Consider the following 21,002-nt stretch of genomic DNA (forward strand, 5'->3'; position numbering starts at 1 on the left):
AGAATATTGCACATTGTGAATTTGGTCGATTGCTTTCTCATGACGTTTAAGCAGCTCCTCATTCTCCGTATTTATTGCCACTAAACTGGTTGTTAGACCTTGAAACTTGATCTAGGTTCAGGTTCAGCTTTATTGGTAAGAATACCTTGTAAGTGGAGCTTTATGGTTCCTGGTGCCTCATATCTTGAGCTCAATGTGGAGGCCTAATTTTAGTGATGTTACTATTGGCAACCAGATTCCTCCATTATAAAGTCCCCACCAACTTAGAACTTAATGATTTATCATTGATCACTTCCTAATCCATTGTTTCACTGAGATTGAAAAATAGAACTTTTCTAAGTCTATCAGTCCTCTCTATTTATTAGCTAGAATTCTGTTTGTGAAGACCTGACCTCATCAACCCTTAGATAAGCTGAAACATGGCTCACTGAAGAAAAGCAAAATCTTGATTCTTCTATCAATTTTGAGAGTAAAAATCACCCTCTAGCAGACTCAGAGGGTGATTCGTGAGTCTTTCCATGAATATTATTGTAAACTACTGAATTCTTATATATTGATAATTTAAGCTCTAATGTCATTCTTGCTGGCTCAAATTTTTCCAACTTTGCAGCAGGAGCCTTTTCAATGTAGTGTTTGTGAACTCATGACCTCTTTAGAGTTTGTTTCCTAGCCTTCTGGCACAGAAAGATGTCTGACTCCTTTTGTCAATGTCCTGAGGTGGGCTTGAAATCAACTATTTCTCTAAAGGGGCTTCTTTTAGTGACGAAGAGTATCTAAATATCATATTCTCGTCATTAAAGGGGATAATACTCTTGAACAATAGTGGGATGCAATCAGACAGGTTTTCTAACTATGCAGTAATATTGATAAAACATGCAGTTTCTTCAAGAGATAATATCCTTATTGCAAATCTAAACTCAGTAGTCTTGACTCCATTTTTCCCTATGAAAAAAAATTTTCTGCTCCTCTAATAACGTGAGTCTTAAGAATATAATTATTCAGTTTAGCCAAATTAATAGGGAAGTGTACTGGCAGCAAGTACTAAGAAACTACCCTAAGTATTTTTCCAAACACCCAGCTATGGAATTTTGGACTCAAGATATGCTTCAAATTTTCTTTTCTATTTTTAAATATTAACATATTTAAAAGAGTAAACATTTGCTCATTTTTGGGTTGGAACGTTATTATATTTTCCATTTTATAGATTATTTTAAGCTTTATAGATATTAACTATTTTCGTTTTGTCCTTTGTGCAGAAATCTGTTCATTTTATTTGTGGCAGTCATTTGCAATTCTTCAAATTAACATATGAAAATAATCCAAGTCCAACTTTATTAGTAACCAAATGATATGCAAATTAAAACAGAAGCTTTGCTAATTTATTTTCTTACAATAAATTAGCAGACTTAAAAAATTAGATTCTGTTCTAGGGAGATTCACAGTCTTTTTAGGCCTTCCCTGCTATCATGATCCCAGGATTTGGTTCTTTTCTACTTGAGGTACCTTTTGTCTCCTTCCTTCCCCATGTATCAGAGCTCCCCTCCTCCAAGCCCTCTCCTCTGACCTGCCAGGCTTGAGCAGACAATGACATTCTGCATAGAATTTGGGTCCCATGATTTCTTTCTGTACAGGGCCAGGTAGTAAACATTTTAGCCTTTATGGGCTAAACCACAAAACAATCAAGATGTTATGTAGTTACTTACATGACCATTTAAAATGTAACCATTAAAAAAGGAAAAACCATTTTTAGCTTGCAGGGCTGTACTGAAAAAGGTGGCAGGCCAGATTTGGCCCTCAGGCTGCAGTTTGTCAACCCCTGGCTTAGATCCTCCCGTAAGAAAGGAGCCCAGGAGTATTCTCTAACAGTCAGGGGTTAGCGTCCACCTCTACCCTGAGCCCTGCTATTCTTCCTATTCTCAGGTGGCCAGCAGTCAATGACTGAGTAAGGTCTAGCCGCCCACTGACAGCCAGGAAGGAAAAGGGACCTGAGTCCTCTAGCTGCAAGGAACAGAACTGGACCAGGAACCTGAAGGAGCTGGGAGGTGGATCCTTCCCCAGAACCTTCAGGGAAGAGCCCAGCGGCCATTGTGATGTGGGTCTTGTGAGCAGAGAGCCAGTCGAACTCATCCAAGCTCTAAACTCCAGAACTAGGAGATAATTACTGGGTGTTATCTTAAACCACTAAGTTTGTGGTAATTTGTCATACAGCAATAGAAAATGAATACATTGGGAATTGGTGTTTGTAGAGGCAGCCCCTGTAACCTGGAGCAGACTTGGCATGGGGTGGGGGGTGGGGCTTGAGGAGGAGACAAAGATCTGAGAGCAAAGAAGCCAATGACCAGACAGACCATATCACAGTTTTGTTAGTACATCCCTAAATGCTTTTGGTACATGTGGATCATTTATGTTTTCTCAGTGGCGATAAAGATTTCGTCAACTACTGAATGAGGCTTCATTTGTGATGACCACAGGATGTTAGAAATTTCAACTAATTATTGTTAGTCTTATTGAAGGAGGACTTTATTAATTGATGATAGCCACGTCAGTTTTTTCGTTTTTTTCAGACGGTTCTCTCCCTCTGCTTCGGTGTTTGTGATTGAGGAACAGCTACTAAGAGGTGGGGGCTGCAGAGAAAAACCCAGGGCCATACAGATGAATAGCAGTGGGTACTCCTGAAGGGAAGCTTGGTAAACAGTTGCCGCTACCTGCAGCAAGTACCTGTGACAGCACACACAGGGTGACGGAGACAGCCGAAGGTGCCTTCAGATAGCAAATGGCCAGACCCCAAATGATCACTGATAGAAATCCAAACAGGACCTAGAGGCCCACTGCCTAGCTTTTAAAAATCCATTATTTCTTCCAGACAAAAGCACTTAGAGGAGCAAAATGGCTTATCTCAGTACACACATAGTGAAAGCAATGTAACAACAGAGCAAAGATCTTGTGATCAAAGGTTTGTGAAACTAACAGCTAACCTAGAAAAGAGATAATAGCCCTTTTGAATGCATCTTGAGTGCTCCTATGAGATGTGCAATCTAATTGTGGTGTAATTGCCAGCTACTGATAATGGTTTTTGTTCCCATGGTTCGTACTCCACGAAGTCCGTCTCTATTAATGCTAGAACTGTATGAATGACCAGGGCTAGCCAGGAACCTCTGCAGCAATTACTGAAAGTAAAAAGGCAGGTGGAATTGAACATATTGTGTCAGAAGGTTTAGCATTCAGTCTCCCTGATCACCAGTTCAAACTTAATTGTAAAGAATTCTGAGACCTCATTAATGAAACACAGTACAGTGTTTATACTAGTAATAGTATATTGATGATCTGATTTTAGGTAAGTAATTGAAGGCAAAAAAAAAAAAACTTTAGGTTTTATTCTCCTTTTATTATAGCAACTGTAGTCGGGAAAAAGAAATAATCCCTGTCCTTAAAGCAAAGCTCTTATTTATAGAAGAATACTAGCTAATAAATGCAGAAGTGATGATTGGAATAGAAAGTAGTAAGTTTGCAAGACAGAATGAAATCATTGATGCAGGCAAGAATCAATAATGAATACTAAAACTGTTAGCAGAATGGTTGAGTTAACAGAGAACGAGGTATCCACCTGGTACAAAAGTATCACCCCCACCACACACAGCTTACTTGCTAATAGCAAATGGGGGGAAGTACCTTTTACAATAGACAAATATGGTTATTATCACTTGGTAATTGGACTTACTACCCAATTGTCACACAATTAATGATGCCATGTGGCTCCTGAGATAATGCCTTACGAATTATACATTATCACCTGTATTCTTACCAATAATGTTTAAATGGAAGTTGGATCTAAAGGCTTTATTAGATTCAAGTTAAAGGAATACAAAGCAGAGAAGAACAGGAAAGGAAGGAAACAGTATACACATAGGAATACATTCTGAATGTATCCAACTGTTTCCTCAGCTGGATACATTCAGAATGTGTGACTTTTGTAAGACAACTGGTCTGGTCTCTAAAAAAAGTCAATGGCAAAAGAAAAAAAAAAAAAAAAAAAAAAAAGGAGTTGCTAGATTAAGAGACTAAAGAAGCAGAATTGAGTTCAGTGCAGGATCCTTGACTGGTTTGGGTTAAAAAAAATCTTTAAAAACACTTTGAACCAATGGTGAACATTTGAAAATGGATTCTTGAAATGTCAGGCACGATCCTTGCAGGAAACAGACAACAAATTCAAAATAACTTACTCATAAGGCATTTAATGACAGGACTATTGAGAGATGTGGTCAGGGCTAAAAGAATCAACAAAGGATGCTGAGGTACCCAGGAATTAATACAGAAGCCACTTCCAGCCACTCTTAGACACAAACGAGCAGGTGTGGGGCCAGTTATGAGTGTCCAGTCATGGCTGGAGCTGTGGAAGCAAGTGCTGCTTCACAGGAGATACAGTGATAGATGCAGCCAATGCCAGACCAGCAACCTGGTGGTGAGGGAGCCAAGAAGTATTCCAGCCTATCGCCTCACACTCATCTCTTACTGGTGCTTCTGTTGGCCTCTGGTGCCTGTGGGTACTTCCCATTGGCAGAACCCATTTGGGAGCCTGGCTATGGCAGCCTGTCCAAGACAGCCTCTTGGGGTTCAGAGCCCAGCAGAGAAGGTGAATAATGCATCCACAGCATGGGAGCAAAGGGTCATTAAAGCACAACTGGCTAGCAGAGTAGATTAGAGAATTCTTGTTAACTGTTAGATGACAATGGTATTGTGGTTATATAAGAGAATGTCCTTAGTTTTAAATTTTTTTTTAAGAATTAAAACTTTTATTTTTATTTATTTTAATTCTTTATTTTTTAAATTTTGATTTATTTTTAAATTTTATTTTATTTTTTATTTTAAGTCCTATTTTCCTTAGTTTTGCTTGTTTTGTTTTGGTTCTTTTTTTTTTTTTTTTTTTGGAAATGCATGTTGAAGTATTAAGGGATGAAACGTCATGATGATTCATGTATTTTGAAATGGCTCAACACGATAGGTAGATAATAGAATAAATACTTGAAGCAAATATGCAAACAAGCTTATAGGATTTTCTTCTTTATTGCTACCAGCTTTGTGCACTCAGACTCTAAGTGTGTCATGCCTGAAGAAAAACAGTCCTTTCCTCCTTTTCCTAAACTCAGCATCTGGCACACGGTAGATGCCAAAAAATTGAATTCTGACCCACACATCCCTTTCTTAGTGATAATCATACTTCCTGGCTACCCTATCCACACTTCTATTATAAATAAACTTACCACATTGTTCTACTTTGTCTCTCCTGCAAGACAAGTTCCTTGATAGCAAGGTTTTGTCTTATTCATCCTTGAACACCTACTGTGTGCTTGTGCTCTCCTCTAAAATGTGATATGATTTGGTTCTATCACTCAGAAGAAATGCTATAAGAGGTGACAAGATTGAGAAACTAGAAGAAGTCAGAATAGAAGTCGAACCAGGTGGTAGAGCCTTACTAAGAATTAAATGTGTATGTCCCCCCAGATTCACCATTGAAGCCCTAACCCCCAATGTGACGGTATTTAGAAGTGGGGCCTTTGAAGGCAATTAGGTCATGGGGCAGAGTCCTCATGATGGGATCAGTGTTCCTGCAAGAAGAGACAGGAGAGAGAGGGTCTCTCTGGACCACATGAGGACACAGCAAGAAGGCAACCATGTGCAAAGCAGGAGGAGGACTCTCAGCAGACACATAATCCACCAGCACCTTGATCTTGGACCTCTCAGCCTCCAGAACAGTGAGAAATACATGTTTGTTGTCTGAGCCACGCAGTTTACAGTATTGTTATCGCAGTTTGAAATGAGTTAGACATACCTGACTGAAGCGTCAAAAAATGACCTCCATAAAGGAGAGGGGAAGATAAAGGACAGGGCTTCAGGGGCAGAAAGGATAAAGGATAAAACTTGACTAAATGGCAGAGTCTCAGTGAGTTCAGTCTGGTGTGAATGAGACTAGTCTAGCGAAGTCTCTCTACATGGGGTATGAACGCTTTGCATTTAACTGCTAACGTGTTTTGAAGCTGAATTCAAATCAATAACTACTATTGCATCTGCCAGTTAACTGAACAAGTAAACAACCAATCCTACCTTCCAATCAAGAGGAAATGCTCCTTTAAGGAATACAGAGGGCTTAAGAGAGCGTATGATCAATGTTAACTTGTGTGATAGACTTTTAGAGTCTTAAGAGATGAGGCAAGAGATGAAGATAGAAATGGAGTAGTTGGCATATGACAAATGGGTCCTTAAGTGGATTTAGGAGGAACAATCTGATTTGGATAGAGGAAAAGAAGAGAAAATTTGCTTATAGATATAGTGAAAAGCACAGATGCAGAAATGAACACAGAAGCTATTGTGGGCCAGTGAGGAAGGGTCGTGACCTAGATTAGGGGAACATGTGATGTCTGGAAACAGTGAGAGAAGTTAGAAAAAATATGATGGAACATACTATATGGTTTCAAACATTATCCATGGGCACCTGAGCTAGAAAGTAACATAGTGCTCACAGATACAGTGAAAGATAGCAGTGCTTTGCAAAAATTAACCTGATAATGATATACACTGTAGAGGAGTTCGGCCAAGACGGCAGAGTGGGAAGACCCTGAGCTCACTTTCTCTCATGGGCACACCAAAACTACAACACTTTACAGAGCAACTGTTGATGAGAAAAACTGGAATCTACCAGAAAAGATCTTCCACAACTAAAGATATAAAGAAAGAACCACAATGAGACAGGTAGGAGGGGCAAATTCATAGTATAATCAAGACCCATGCCCCTAGGTGGGAAACACATGAAGGGGAGAATAATTATAATTACAGAGATTCTCCCCAAGGAGTAGTGGCCTGAGCTCCACATCAGGCTCCCCAGCCCAGGAATCACCAGGAAGATGTGCCCCTACATTTGACTTTGAAGGCCAGGAGGACTTTCTTAAAAGTAATTTCGAGATTCCCAGAGGGATGTATGAAATGGAGACTCCACTCTTAAAGGATGCACACAAAATCTCACACACTCTGGGACCCAGGACAGAAGCAGTAATTTGAAAGGACCCTGGGTCAGACCCGCCTGCTGATCCTGGAGTTTCCTGAAGAGGCAGGAGACAACCAGAGCTCACCCTGGGGACATACACATTGGCAGCAGCCACTTTGGGGAGCTCATTCTGCCACATGGACACTGGTGCTGGCAGGTGCCATTTTCAATCCTACCTCTAACTTATTAGCCTCAGGATCCAGCCCCACCCCCACCCACCAACCTGTAGGCACCAGCACTGGGATACCTTAGCCCAAGCAACCAGCCAAGCAGGGACACAGCCCCACCCACCAGCAGACAGGCTGCTTTAAGACCCCCTTAGCCCACGGCCATCCCTGGGCATGGCTATGGCCACCAGAGGGCCCAGGACTCAGCCTACACACCAGTGTGCAGGCCATAGACCCAGGACTGCCAGGGCCCTGCAACTAGAGACCCTAGGACCCAGCTCTACCAACCAGTGGACAGGCACCAGCCCTAGGACCTAAGCCCCAACCACACCCACCAGCAGGTGGACACCAGCCCCAGAACCACTGCAGCCCACAGCCTGCCATGGCAGGACCCAGCCCACCACCAGCAGGCCAGCACCAGCCCTGGGATCCACTGGGCCCTGGCCCCACCCAGCAGTAGGCCAATACCAGCTCTAAAACACCTTGGGCCCCCAGCCAGTCACCCCCATATCTAGCCCCACTCACCAGTGGGCTGACATAAGCTTCAAGACACAGTAGGCTGTGTGATTAACTGGTCCCACTAATATCAGCTTTGGGATGCCTTGGCCTCCCAGCCGGACTCTAGGTCCTGGCACTGCCAGTGAGCTGGCACAGCCCAGGACTTGGCTTCAACCACTGCTACATGGACACCAGCCCCAGGATCTCCTAGACCCTTCAGCAGGTTGACACTGTCCCCAAGACCACCACAGCCCTACAGCCTGCCTTGTCAGGACCCAGACAACATACCAGCAGGCCAAAGGCACTGAGCAGAGTGGCTTTTTAGAATTACTGACTTCAAAGACTTAAAGGTATTCCATGCAAATAGAAAACAAAAGAAAGCCAAGGCAGCACTGATATTTATATCAGACAAAATAGACTTTAAAACAAACACTGTAAAAAGAGACAAAGAAGAACATTATATAATGATCAAGGGATCAATTCAAGAAAAAGATATAATGATTGTAAATATATATACACCCAACATAGGAACACCTACATACATAAAGCCAGTATTAACAAACACAAAGGGAGAAACTGACAGTAACACAATAATAGTAAGGGACTTTAATACCCCACTTACATCAATGAACAGGTCATCCAGATGGAATACCAATAAGGAAACACTGGCCTTAAATGATACATAAGACCAAATGAATAGAAAGGAAGAAAGGAAGGAAAGAAGGAAAGAAAGAAGGAAAGAAGGAAGGAAGGAAGGAAAGAAAGAAAGAAAGGAAGGAAGGAGAAAGAAAGAGAAAGAACGAAAGAACATTCCAACCAAAGGGAGCAGAATACACATTCTTTTCAAGGGCACATGGAACATTCTTCAGGGCAGATCACATGCTAGGCCACAAAACAAGTCTCAGTAAACTTAAGAAAGTTGAAATCACATCAAGCAGCTTTTCCAACCACAACGCTATAAGACTAGAAACCAACTACAAGGAAAAAACTGCCAAAACTACAAACTGGTGGAGGCTAAATAATATGCTACTAAACAACTGATGGATCACTGAAGAAATAAAAAAAATACCTGAAGTCAAAGGAAAATGAAAATACAACAATCAAAAATCTATGGGATGCCACAAGTCAGTTCTGTCAGGGAAGTAAACAGCAATACAAGCCTACATCAAGTAACAAGAAAAATCTCAAACAATCTAACCTTACACAAGGAGGAGGATGAGGAGGAGGATGACGACAACAACAACAACAACCCCAAAAATAGTAGAAGGAAAGAAACCATAAAGATCACAGTAGGAGTAAAGGAAATAGAGACCAAAGAGGGGAAAAAAAGATCAATGAAATTAAAAACTGGTTCTTTGAAAAGATAACTGGATAAACCTTTAGCCAGACTCATCAAGAAAAAGAGAGAAAGGGCCCACATTAATAAAATCAGAAGTGAATAAGGAGAAGTTCTAACACCACAGAAATACAAAGGATCGTAAGAGGTTACTATGAACAAACAATTTTATGCCAATAAAATGGACAACCCAGAAGAAATGGAAAAATTCCTAAAGTATACAATCTCCCAAGACTGAAATAGGAAGACACAGAAAATATGAACAGACCAATTACCAGTAATGAAATTGAATATAATAATAATAATAATAATAATAATAATAATAATAATAATAATAATAATAATAATAATAATAATAATTCCCAAGAAACAAAAGTCCAGGACCAGATGGCTTCACTGGTGAATTCCAGCAAATGTTTAGGGATGAGTTAACACCAATCCTTCTCAAAATATTCCAAAAAATTGCAGAGGAAGGGATGCTTCCAAACTAATTCAACAAGGCCAGAACCACCCTCATATCAAAACCAGACAAAGATATGACAAAAAAAAAAAAAAAAAAGAAAGAAAATTATAGGCCAATATCACTGATAAACATAGATGCAAAAATCCTCAACAAAACATTAGCATACCAAATCCAACAGTACATTTAAAAGGATCATACACCATGATATGATTGGGATTTATTGCAGAGAAGCAAGGATGGTTCAATATCCACAAATCGATGTGGTATACCATATTAACAAATTGAAGAATAAAAAATTATATGATCATTTCAAGAGATGCAGAAAAAACTTGAGAAAATTCAACATCTATTTATGATAAAAATTTTCCAGAAGATGGCTGTAGAGGGAAGATAGGAACATACCTCAACATATAAGGCCATATATGATAAACCACAGCTAACATCATACTCAATGGTGAAAAGAATTTCCCCTAAGATCAGGAACAAGACAAGGATGCCCCTTCTTGCCACTTTTATTCAACAGAGTTTCTGAGGTCCTAGCCACCATAATCAGAGAAGAAAAACAAATAAAACAAATCCAAATTGGAAAAGAAGTAATACCGTCACTGTTTGCAGGTGACACAATCCTATACATAGAAAATCCTCACGATACTGCCAAAAAGCTACTAGAGCTCACCAATGAATTTGGTAAAGTAGCTGGATACAAAATTAATATACAGAAATCTGTTGCATTTCTATACACTAACAATGAACTATCAGAAAGAGAAATTAAGGAAACAATCCCATTTACAAATGCATTTAAAAAAATACCTAAAAATAAATGTAATTAAGCAGATAAAAGACCTGTACTTGGAAAAGTATAAGACACTGATGAAAGAAACTAAAGACAACACAAACAAAAGGAAAGATATATCATGTTCATGAACTGGCAGAATACTGTTAACATGACCAGACTACCCAAGGTAATCTACAGATTTGATGCAATCCCTATCAAATTACCAAAGCCATGTTTCACAGAAATAGAGTAATTTTAAAATTTGTATGGAAGCCAAAACAATCTTGAGAAAGAAAAACAGAGATGCACGTATGATGCTTCCTGACTTCAGACTATATTACAAAGCTATAGTAATCAAAATAGCATGGTACTGGCACAAAAACAGACACGAGTCAATGGAACAGAATAGTGAGCCCAGAAATAAACTCTCATATTTACAGTCAATTAATATACAACAGAGGAGGCGAGAACATACAGTGGAGAAAAGACAGTCTCTTCAATAAGTGGTCTTGGGAAAACCAGACAGCTACATGTAAAAGAATGCAATTACAACATTTTCTTATACCATATACAAAAATAAACTCAAAATGGATTTTAAAGACCTAAATGTACGACCAGAAACCATAAAATTCCTAGAAAAAAATATAGGCAGAACACACTTTGACATAAATCACAGCAACACTTTTTGGATCTGTCTCCCAAGGCAAAGGAAGCAAAAGGAAAAATAAAATAGACCTAATTAAACTTAAAAGCTTCTTTCTGCACAGCAAAGGAAACCATCAACAAAATGAACAGACATCCTACTGATGGGAGAAAATATCTGCAAATGATACAATCATAGGGGGTTAATATCCAAAACATATAAATAACCCATACAGCTCAATATCAAAAGCACAACACCCTAATTAAACCATGGGCAGAAGACCTGAAGAGACATTTTTCCAAAGAAGACATACAGAGAGCCACTAGGTACATAAAAAGATGCTCACCATTGCCAGTTATTAGAAAAATGTAAATCAAAACCACAAGATACCACCTAACACCTGCAAGAATGGCTATCATCAATAAGACCACAAGTAACAAATGCTGGCGAGGGTGTGAGGAAAAGGGAACCGTTGCACACTGTTGGTAGGAATGTAAATCGGTGCAGCCACTGTGGAAAACAATATGGAGGTTTCCAAAAAAAAAAACAAAACTAAAAATAAAACTACCATATGACCCAGCAATTCCACTTCTGGGTGTATATCAGAGGAAAATGAGAACACTTATTTGGAAAGATACATGCACCCCAAAATTCATAGGAGCATTATTTACAATACCCAAGATATAAAAGTAACCTAAGAATACATCAACAGCTAAATAGATAAAGAAGATATGGTATATATACATAATGGAATACTACTCAGCCATAAAAAACAATATAATTTTGCCATTTGCAGCAACATGGATGGACCTGGAGGGTATTATGCTAAATAAAATGTTATACAGAGAAGGACAAATATTGTATGTTATCACTTATAAGTGGAACCTAAAAAATACAACACATTAGTGAATATAACAAGAAAGACGCAGACTCAGATATAGAGAACTAGTGGTTACCAGCGGGGAGATGGGTGCAGAGAGGGGCAACATAGGGGTAGGGCATTAAGGGGTACAAACTACTATGTAAATAAGCTTCAAGGATATATTGTACAGCACAAGGAATATAGCCATATTTTGTAGTAACTTTAAATGGAGCATAGCAATAAAAAAATAGAATCACTACACTGTACACCTCAAACTAATAGATTATAAATCAATTATACCTCAATAAAAATTTTAATCTGATAATGGAGATTAACTGAATGGAAGGAACACCAATTAGAAGGTTTTTGGGGAACTCCCAGCAGCATGATAATCTGAATTAATACAGACATGCTCTTCCCACTACCAATGCTCAGAAATATGGGATCAAATATTAATGGATGATTGGCAATGATGGTTAAAGTAAAGAACAATATGATCGATGACATAAAGAATTGGAGTTGGGAGGATATGATCTAAGATTCTAAGGTCCTCAAATGCAGCATGTTTACTGGGCTGAAAATACAACACTGAAACGATAGGGAAAAACATACTTTCTAACCCAGTAGCAGGAATAAAGAAAAGAACAAAAGTGGAGGGAAAGAAGGCCCCTTGGAACACCACAATAGAACATAAATCATACTTCCTTATATGTAATACCAGTATTAAATATAGGGTGGGATGGACACATATCAGTTTCAGAGGAGTGGTTTATTCTGGAATTGTTAAATACCAGGAGGCAGGGAAGCAAATGGAATCAGGAGAAGGTTCAAAAGGGCTTCGCTCTACCTGTACTGTTTTTGGTTTCTTGAAAATATCTGAAGCAAATATCTGTATCTCCTTATTAAACTTTGGGAGGAGTACACTTCTGTGTTTATTCTTTAATTTCATGTTGTATAATAACATATTTGAAAAGCTAATGAAGTAAATGAGCCTAAAGTGAAGGGTCTGGTTTAACAATGGACAAGAGTAGCCTTCCCTCCCGACCTTCAGCACTTCCACCCAGGGCAGGAATCCCCTATATGATAACCATGAAGCTAGCGTGGCAACGCGATGTGAGAGCGTATATTTACCAAGTCTCAAAGAGATGTACGTTCTCACCTTTGTTACTAATAGTTTAAGATTTTAAAAGGCAAATGCAGTCATAATCCCTATCAAGAAAGTAAGTTATACTCCCTATCAAGAAAGAGGTTCTGGGGGTTCGTTCTGCAATCTGTCTATGGCTCCCTCTAGTGGCAATTCCACATCTGTCTCTAATGCAAGAGCTCACTTTATGTGTTGAAAGTTTGTATACATTTTCCAACATATTTAACAAAACATACATTGGATTATTTTGTTTTTATTGTTAAACAGATAATGAGAAATTTCAGAGTAATGGGTTTTTAAATTTTATTATTCCTTCATCTTCTAAAGTGAAAGGATTATGCTTTTCTTTTTAACTGTAGGTTAAATCTGTTAAATTTGAATAGGTACAATGTTACCAATATATACTTTTTTTATTTTTGAAATATAATTCTTTAGAAATGTTGTACTTCATGGCAAGTCTCTGGAGATATGTCAGTGCCCTCATTTTCATTAATATGTTTGTACCTTAGGGAAAACACTGAAATAATATGAAATAGTTCTATTGAGTTTTCCTGTATTTATCAGAATTGTAGTGGTTCCTTGCCTGATAATGTTAGTTGACAGCACTATAAGGTTAACAGTCATAATTTCATTTATTATTTAAAACTTGGCCACAACCTTACTTCTTCAACTTAAAATTAGTATCTTCTTGGCCAGTGGGTTTTAATTGGGGATGCATATCAGACTTACCTAAGAAGTTTTATTGAGATACAGATGTCTAGGACTTACTCCAGACTTGCTGACTCTCTTTACTTGATACTTTGGATATAGTCTCAGTAGAGTTAGAAAATGCTTGGTATGTCCTTGCTATATTATGTACATTATATCTCAAGATTATAATATGAAAAATGATGTTCATCCATTTTTGTGAATCAGATGAAACAGGCACTGACTTTGAAAATTGGCTAATATTATCCTTATAGACATTTTATCTAAAATGTTTTTGAAAGGACTTTATCATCTTTTTTTTTACATGCCACAGAAACAACCAATTTACTCATCAGTTGCAATGTTCTTGTTATAAATGCTCATCAGATGGTTCACTTTGAAAACCATCAGTAATACATTTACCACAGCTATTGGTAGTCTTTATCGACTACGAAAAGGTTGTGTTTTTCTTTAATGCCTTCTTGAAGGTTCTGCCATCAGCTACAGATTAGCTTGTCTTCAAACAATGACTGTCTCAGAACCCCAAAGGAAAGAACTGTCCCAGGTACTTTAAGTTAATGACACTTCAAAGAATAGACTTTTGGGTATAGGCTTCTGTTGGCATTGCTTAAACAAGTTTTAGTCTAATAGTGAAGACTGGGTTGGCATTTCCAGAACTCTTCAGTTGAGAAGCCAATGGCTTTGTAAAACTGCTAACTCAAGATACAAGAGAATAAGAATTATTTACCTGGGATGCATGAACTTCTGAGGCATGACTGTAGTTATATGTTTAGAATATCATTAATAACTGTTTTAATACTGTACTTTCTGCATATAAAAGCTTTCTTCTTAAGCTAGCTGTATCTCATAACAATTTAGTAGACTTTGTTTTATAAAATGAAATAAAACATTTTTAAATGATTTTTTTCACTGAACTTCCCACCCCCTACTGCTTGAATTCAGAAAATAGAGCATTCTTACTTTTCACAGCAATAGAGTTATTTGCAAAGGTTCAACAAGGACCTGTCCTCCTTTTACCAGACCATACTGGAAAAATTAATTATGCAATCAAGGCCTTGCCTAGAATGTCGCATTTGGGAGAGATGATCATTTAATCAGATATGACCAGATAATTTTAAGGAATTAAAATAGCCCTCCCCCCAAAACTGGTCTGGCACCCAGCTTACAGGGTCTAGCCCTACAAGAGAGTAAGAAAGGTCACTTCTGGGCAGGCCAGGAAGTTTGGGGTTTTGGGGAGACCTGAAGAACGGAAGAATTTGCTCATATTTATAGGTGCTGCCAGTGAAATCTGCAGGAGAGATTTTTTAGCTTGGCTAAGAGTCTAACCTCCAGGATAGCCTTTTAAAATTCCATCTGAGATTCTCTATACTTCTAAGAAAGTAAACTTAAGAAGAACTGTATCATAAATTAATATAATCAGACAAACTTTATGGCTTTTCTCACTGATCCAGATCCTGTCTGTATTTGCTGGGTATTAATATTCTGATTCAGATTTATGGTTAAGTGTGCTATTAATATCTCTCATTTTTTAAGTCATAAACTGATTCTTTATTAAATTCGATCTAGTTCTTTCTTTATAAATCACTTACTGTACAGTTCCTTGGCTCACTAGTTAATTTGAATGAGATGGAAAGAAGAATGCAGTCTTTTAATCTTTACCAATTCATCGCTCCCTTTTGGCAGGAGGACGGTGCATAAGGCAGAGGGAAGATGGAGGATGGTTACAGGGGAAATGGAGTTCAGATCAAAGAACCAAAGCAGAGGAAGTTAAGGTTCTCTTTCAGAAATATGCTATAGCATTTCTGACAGAAAGTCACTCTCCTTTTTCTCTGCTGCTATGGTAGGAAGAAGGGAGTATTTCCAAATTTGCACTTAATTCTGAGAAAACAATATTGTTGCCCTGAAGGTATCTTTTACTGCTAATAATAATGATTTAGATTTTTATGCACACAAAACATCTATTATTAATTTCTTATTCCTTTTACTATTTTATGTCAAATTCAAAAAAGGAGAATTGCAGAAAAAGTGGTTTAAACTCAGTTTAGACTTTGTTCACCACACTTCCTACTTCTGGCCATATCAGTCTTCAGGATTTTCACATTTTTTTGGTGGTTTCCCTCACTTAACTGGTCACAATAAATGACCAGTTTTACTTGAGGTATAATTTACCTAGGACATTAGTTTCAGATGTACTATATGAGTCAAGAGTTGTTTACATTGATCACTGGTTTTATATTACACTGATTTTAATGACTCTTAGTAGTTGATATCGTGTGCCAGACTCTAAGGTGTAAATACATTTTGTTTAAGGCAAAACCAAGGGAAGTGACATTTAAATATATTGAGAATGGAAGTAATATGTTCTCGAGGCATCTGCTCTGGTGGGCTTTTCTTCCTCTGGGCCGTCTGCTAGTTCAGGAACTGCCACCACAGAGGCGTGTGACGAGGGCTTTTCTCAAAGACTGCAAACCAGCCTTTCCTAGATTAAAAGTGGTTTTGTGTGTGCATTTTAAACTTCTACTTCTCCCTTATTTCCAAAAATTTCCATGATTTGCACATGCCAACTGTCTGGAATTTTCCCCATGATCGTAGACCTTCCAGGCACAGTCCTCTAATCTCACACAAGGTGGTTGGGAGCTTGGAGAGCCGACCGTGTAGCCCGATGGTTAAGAGCTGGGACTCTAAGGCTCCACCCTTCACATCCCAGCTCCCGACCCACAAGCAAGTTATTTAAATTCCCTGTGCCTCAGTCTTCTCACCTGGACAATGCGCTTGGTCACAGCACTTGTATCACAGGGTTGTTGTGAAGATTAAATAAGAAATCTGCAAAGAGTTTTGTATACGGCTAGCACAGGAAGCACTCACAAGTTAACTGCTACTATTAATATGAAATGCTCTGTAGCCCTGAGACTTCATTCTTTCTCAGAGCTCCAACTCCGTGTAATAGAAATGGGAAACCACAAAGCAAGACATGATTTACAAAAAAAAAAAAAAAAAAAAAAAAAAAAAAAGAAGAAGAAAAAAATGGCGCTGTGGTAAACTTTTCATTTGGAGGTCAGCTCTATTTTCCGGGCGCTTGGTAGAAACTGGCAGCAAAGTTTTAGGAAAACGAACTTTTGTTTACGGCAGTCACAGGGAAGCAAGCGATGGGGTTCCTTACCTTTCGCTCTTCAGTGTTAGTGGACGCTCCGTGCCTGGCAGCTCGAGCCAGGATATCTGAAGTTCCCGAGGAGCTTCTGTTAAGAGAGTCCTGGGAAGTCTGGCGCCTTTGGAGCAGCCCAGTTAAGGGGATTTTCCGCAGGTCTTGCTCAGCTCACGCTCCACCAGAAAAAGCCTTGAGTTACCGGTACGTATTTCTTTCCCATCAGGCCTTCCTCCTCATGCTAACGTGCCAGAACCGCTGAAACAAAGCCGCTCCTTTCTCATACGGCACTTCGGTACCAGCAGCCTATGGAAGCAGGTTTTGTTAGCATTTATACCCAGTATTCATTGGCTCATTCCCCGTTCCCGAGGGGAAGACTTCATCCCTCTAAAGAACCCCTCCTCCACACCTTCCTAGGGAAGCATAGGCAGTGTCTCACTTGTTCACAAGTCAGCCTGTGTCAGCTGGGCCACCTTGTGCCCATTTGTCATGTGTCACCTCTTGGACCCTGCTGCCCTGCCCAGGGCCTGAGTCTCAGGCTGCCAGAGCTTCCAGATGCTAAATGGAAAGCCATGCCTTCGGTCCTTATTGGGTCAGAAATGGGCCGACTGCTGCTCTCTCCATGGATTTCAGGCTTTGTTTTCCTGGGCTGGGCACCGAATGCCAAACTGAACCCACGACTGTCCCCTCTCTCCCCCACGGTCCCTGTAGTGTCAAAGGTCCTTCTCTCAAGACCTCCCTGCTCCCCTCCTTGAGACCCACTCAGACAAAATACACAGCCCTGGTGGTGAGCCTCAAGTCAGCCTTACCTCTCAGCCGTGTTCCTCCCACCCATCCATCCTTCACTGTCCCTACTAGGTGTTCTCCCAATGGCCTTCTGATTCCAGAGGGGCCTCCTCTCTTGGTTGCACTGAACAGTGAGGATTCAGTCTGCTTTGACAGTGAGACCCCACAGGGACTGTGAGTAGCCTCTCCCAGATGCTCCCACACGGCCTGGTTCGCCTGATCCCGTTCTATTGCTCCCTCCTCTGCTGCCGGCTGCAGCAGGTTTACAAAAGGCAATTTTCACTTTTTAATGCATGCTTTCTGCTTTTTTCCATATCTCCCAATGACATTCAGTAACTGCCCATAAACTTGGAGACATCAGCTGAGCTGGACTCATCCATAAGGACTTGCAGATGGCCGTGTCTCCTTCTGTCCTTGAGGTGGGAAGCCCCATAAAAAAAGACCAGCAGGACTCCCAGGAAGGGCCACTACTCTCCTGCCAGCACCATGCAGTTCCCTGGCCCACAGTGGTTTTATCTCACTTTTTGCCTCTGAAATGGCTTACTTCTAGGAAAGTGGAACTTACCTCTAAAATTCTGTTTGTTCCCTGAGCTAACTCCTGATTGGTCCATTTGTAGTACTTCATTTGCATGGAGCTCACTCCTGATTGGTTATTTCTCTTACTCCTGATTGGTCCGTTTCCCTCACTCCTGATTGGTTATTTCTCTACCTCCTAATTGGCCCATTTCTACAAAGCTTGTTCCTAATTAGTCAACTTTTGTTATACCTTATTTGCATGATGTTGCAAAGTGTAAACTGGCAGCCTATAAAAGCCTGTGTTAACCTACAAATGGGGTCCAGAGATTGGAGTGTTAACTTCTGTGGGCCTGCTGGCCTTGTAAAGTTGAGTTCTCCAAACCTCCGAGTGCTGCTTGGTCTCTCACCCGGATCCAGATTGATGTAATGCTGAGCTTTAACATACTTTTCTGCAACATCCTGGCCAGACCCTCCAGGGTTCAACTGCCTTCGTGCATTTTTTAAAACCACCTCCTTCTCTTTGGAGAGAGGTCTTATTGTCATTTCTTACTACTCTCAGCTGCAGGCTATTCTTAGCTAGCCAATTCACCATTTCCTCCTGGGCCATGAAGGACAGAGGAATTCTTGCAGATGTTGGTAAATCAGCTGATGCTATTAAAACCTTTCAGCAGCCAACACTGCAGGAGGTCTGCAGAACTGCATATGAACGCTCTGAAAATCCCAGATTTATGTACATGGTTTCTGTCTTTGGGCTCACACAAAAGCAGACCCTAAAGTGAGGATTTGGATGGAGGTTATTTATTTGAGAGAGGACCCCCAGGAAATGTGGTGAGAGAGTGAGACAGAAAAGGAAAAAAAAAAACAAAAATAAAACAAAAAAACCCCACCAAACCAATAAAGCTTGCATTTATGAGCAGGGTACTGCTCTGGACAATTGGGGTCTAATCCCCTGGGGGCCCTCCGAGAAACTGCAGAACACACCTCAGAGTTGTCCTGCTGATAGAAGCGAAAGTTGGGGTATTTATCTACAAACTTCTGCCCCTCTTTGGTTGAAAGTGGATCTTAGTGTGTTACTTCCTCTGTACCTTCCCTGGCCCTGCAGGCAGGTGCCCCTTGCCCAGAGAACACCCTCAGGCAGAGAAGCAGAGCCCTTTAGCACCGAGGGAACTGTATATATCTGAGTTCTGGGCCGGGCATGGTCAACATTAGTTACTGTCTTCTTCCCAGGAAGCATAAACAAATACTCTGTTCAAATGTGTAATTTAAAAATATGCAGCATGTTAATCTTTTGAAGCTTTAAAAAGAAATGTGTTTTCCCCACCCACTTTTCCCACCAGCTGCGTCTCATGGTTTCCTTGATGGGAAGCAAGATGAGGGGTCAAGTTGGGGTCACCACTTGTGGGCTTGTCACCCTGTCCATAGTAAGCACGCAGCTCACCATCCCCTGAACTTCCGACGTGCCTCACGGACAGGAGCAGCAGGAGGGCATCACTGAGACGTTGGGCTGACATGTCCATGGAAGATCCACCCTTGCTCCCAGTGACACTGGAAACGACTCTGAATCTTTGGAAAGAAAAAACTTTGATTTTCCCTCCCATTGAGAAGAAACTCTGTTTTCTTAAAAAAATAAAATAAAATTATATATTTAACATACACGGTGAAACGATTACTACCATCGAGCTAATTAATATTACTATCTCCTCCCATAGTTACCATTGTGTGTGTGTGTGTGCGTGCATGTGCGTGCATGCGGTGAGAGGACCTGAAATCTACATATAAATGAGGTCATGCAGTTTTTTTTCTTTCAGTGTTTGGCTAATTTCATCTAGTGTAATGTCCTCCAGTTTCATCCATGTTGTTGCAAATGACAAGATCTCCTCTTCTAAGGCTGAATAATAGCCCATTGTATATGTAATATGTTATAATTTTTTACCCATTCCTCCATTGACAGACACTTAGGATGATTCCGTATCTGGGCTATTGTGAATAATGCTGCAGTGAACATGGGAGTGCAGTTGAGGTACTCTTTTCATTTCCTTTGGCTGTACACCCAGAAGAGGGATTGCTGATTCATATGGTAGGAAAAACTCTTTTTGAGCCAGTTGGGCAGGGTACAGTTTTTTCCACTATGCTTTTGCTTGGGCTACTGCTGGCCCCATAGCCTCAAATGACATGAGTGATTTGCATGGAGAAAGAAAGGGAAAGAGAACGTTTCTCTGTTGGGGAAAGAGGTTAATAAGGTGACACTACTACCTTCTTCGTTTCCCTGACTCCCAGCCCAGCCTCAGGGACTAGCTCTGATTGCTGTGTTTTGGGGTACTCAATGGCAGTTGAAGGAGCTGGTGATGTTAGTGATTTGAGACTTGGGGTACAGACCACTGCATCTCTAACTTTAGAGGGCCAAGTGTGACACAGCTGGAGACAGGTTTTCTCTGTTTCTGGGCTGTGCCTTGTACAGTGTCTGGGGAGAAGGAAGGGCCAGAAGGCCACACACGTCCCTTTAGGAAGTGGAGGGATTTGCAGCAGTAGGCAGTGCTCTGGCAGTGCGGGCAGCCTCCATGGACTATCTAGAAGCAGCAAATAGCAATAGGAAGGGCAGAGGGTAACCTTAGAAGGAAGCTGTCCACCATCACTCACATCTCCAAGGTTGTTCTGGGAGAGCCCAAGGGGTACTGGGTTTGATCAAGACTCCAGATCTGTAGCAGTAGGTGGCAGCCAATAAGCCAGCCAAGTGGGAAGAAAGGTAAACTTGGCAGCAAAGAAATGAGGCTTGAGTATAGGAGGCTTGGAACATTCTGGTTACAATAAAAACAAACAAACAAACAAAAACTCATGTCTTTAGCAACTTCAACAAATGAAAGTCATGAAATCTGTCCCTCTTTCTGTTGACTCCTGTTCTTTGCTACTTTCAGTACTACAGATCAGA

At 40.3% G+C, this 21,002-nt stretch overlaps 2 long non-coding RNA genes across 10 annotated transcripts in view; one reads left to right on the forward strand and one right to left on the reverse strand.

Moving 5' to 3' along the window:
• Nucleotides 1-19,556, forward strand: part of LOC141576026 (uncharacterized) — a 29,299-nt gene extending 9,743 nt beyond the window's left edge. Inside the window, exons 2-3 of the long non-coding RNA XR_012504209.1 lie at nucleotides 17,894-17,979; nucleotides 19,414-19,556. This is a non-coding gene — a long non-coding RNA (uncharacterized LOC141576026). The remainder of the gene's footprint in view (nucleotides 1-17,893; nucleotides 17,980-19,413) is intronic.
• The window catches only part of LOC123620045 (uncharacterized), a 137,744-nt gene that overhangs the window by 52,509 nt on the left and 64,233 nt on the right, over nucleotides 1-21,002 (reverse strand). For all 9 annotated transcript variants that reach the window (XR_012504183.1, XR_012504193.1, XR_012504196.1 and 6 more), the window contains 2 exons: nucleotides 19,515-19,639; nucleotides 16,793-17,080 (listed from right to left, as the gene is read on the reverse strand). This is a non-coding gene — a long non-coding RNA (uncharacterized LOC123620045). The remainder of the gene's footprint in view (nucleotides 1-16,792; nucleotides 17,081-19,514; nucleotides 19,640-21,002) is intronic.

This window comes from Camelus bactrianus, chromosome 3, assembly GCF_048773025.1.
Source record: "Camelus bactrianus isolate YW-2024 breed Bactrian camel chromosome 3, ASM4877302v1, whole genome shotgun sequence".
Classification (NCBI taxonomy): Eukaryota; Metazoa; Chordata; class Mammalia; order Artiodactyla; family Camelidae; genus Camelus; species Camelus bactrianus.